At 35.3% G+C, this 1,940-nt stretch overlaps 1 long non-coding RNA gene across 1 annotated transcript; it reads right to left on the bottom strand.

Annotated features, from left to right (window-relative positions):
• Nucleotides 1-90: 90 nt before the first annotated feature.
• Nucleotides 91-673, bottom strand: LOC127112374 (uncharacterized). Its single transcript, XR_007798739.1, has 3 exons — nt 639-673; nt 476-565; nt 91-147 (listed from the first exon to the last, which is right to left on the bottom strand). It is a non-coding gene; the product is annotated as an uncharacterized LOC127112374 (long non-coding RNA).
• Between the last annotated feature and the right edge of the window lie 1,267 nt (nt 674-1,940).

Below are 1,940 nucleotides of genomic sequence, written 5' to 3'. Positions count from 1 at the left end.
AAATGATGAATAATCTGATAAAACGTATATGAACAAAGGAAAGCGCTCTGACCTCGGCAGAAAGAATGAAGTTCAGACATGTTAACCAGCCTCCTCCAAAAATGCAGCACAGACGCCATTGGAATCAACCTTTCCCCTAAGGCGGCACTATAATAACCAACACAAGATGTTGAAAACAAGATAAGATGGTTTTCAACTGGATAAAATAGTGGGTCAAAATTTCATCACAATGAGCAAAGAAACTTTAAATGGCCAACTGTGGATCCTAATCAGCTTTCAAAGGGAGACTTTAAATGGCCAACTATGATCCTAACAGCTTTCAAAGGGAGACATGGGTGGTAAGTTTCTTCCTCATAATTCACATTGTCTATACTAAGTGCCGTTTAAAAATAAATAAATAGGCATAAAATTGTGGAATTGTTTAAAATCAGCCGAGGAATGACAAAGCATCACACAAATATGTAGTACTAAGTACCTGTCAAAGGATCTAGTCATAACCAAAGCTAGCAGTGACGTCTCTTGACATGGAGTTGAAGTTGCATATTAAATCAGTAGCCAGAGAAACCTGCAAGAAAATTCAATTTAAGAAATAAAAGGACTAAGAAAAGCACAAATCTACTATGTCATGATTGACTCACCTTATCAGATACCTTCTGAACATAGCTTAGAAGGGTTGAACATTTTAGTGGAGGAGACAAGATAAGAGCATGACTTCTGTGATGAGTTTTCTTTCTCTATAATTGAGTGGCTTCATCCTTTAATTGAGAAGATTCTGCATAAAATGGAAGAACATATTTTTTTAATAATATGAGAAAGAGATCAATATGATTGAAATGAAAACTAAACATCAATTAATCCACAATCATAGTGAAGATAGAGCAACACAATTCAAAAATAAAATGAAACAAAGTTTATCAAACACAATAACATATAAGAAATTCATTTATCAGGAACATACCAAAAGAGGGGAAAATAAAAACAAGTCAAGATGAATGTGGATCATCAATTACAGTGATTAAAACAGAATAACAACGCCATACAATGAGAGTTGGAGATAAAGAATATGAGTTACTGAGATTGCGAAGGAGTTCTTACAGATAGCAACAATGGCGCAAGTTTCATAAAAACAAATAAACAACGAAAAACTCTTTTATCTATAATTTTCAGAGCAACATGTTCTTCGCTAGAGTTTTTCATCGCTTATGTGGGAGAAATAAAACGGCTACGTATTGGAAAATATACTCAGCTGGATTGGGCGGGTATGGGTACCGCCGGTTGCTTCTCCATAAACCGAACCGCCCATTACAATCCACCACAGGCCGCACTGTTGGGCTTGTCAAACCGCTGGCCCGTTTGAAACTGCACTTTTTGGTTTTTATTTTTCGGTTTTTGCGGACTGGGCCGGTTGACGGTTTCTTGTCCAGCCCTAGTTATAAATACTTAATTTCCTCCACCACATATGTGTCAAATATTTCCATATTTATAATAGGTTGATTATTAATTTTGCAGATTTTTTCCTTCAACTTTAGCATGGGCGTTAACAGAGATATTTACGTTATAATTTTAATTTTATATTTATACTTCTACAATTCAATAGAATTCACTTTTATATTTAAGTTAAATTCTTTTGTTTTTTCACGAGCAAATCCTCAAATCCTCCTTTCTACATCTACTTGATTGCAGTTGGCGGCATTATAGTATTTTTTATTTTTTTTATTGTTATTATTCGTCTTTAGAGATTTTATAGACATCGATATCTTATTCGGATAATCCAAGAGAGAATTAGTAAGAAGAGGCGCCAGATGCATTGGCGCACATGCATTGGGCCTCATGAAGAGGCGCCAATGTGTATGGTGTAACACCCTTTTTTCTACCCCAAAATACTTAACATATAATCAGAGTAAATAAGCACGCGTATAAACATAAGGGCCTCACATCGA

Source organism: Lathyrus oleraceus, unplaced genomic scaffold (genome assembly GCF_024323335.1).
Source record: "Lathyrus oleraceus cultivar Zhongwan6 unplaced genomic scaffold, CAAS_Psat_ZW6_1.0 chrUn0084, whole genome shotgun sequence".
In the NCBI taxonomy this organism is placed as follows: Eukaryota; Viridiplantae; Streptophyta; class Magnoliopsida; order Fabales; family Fabaceae; genus Lathyrus; species Lathyrus oleraceus.
This window is presented reverse-complemented; position numbering and strand designations above follow the sequence as displayed.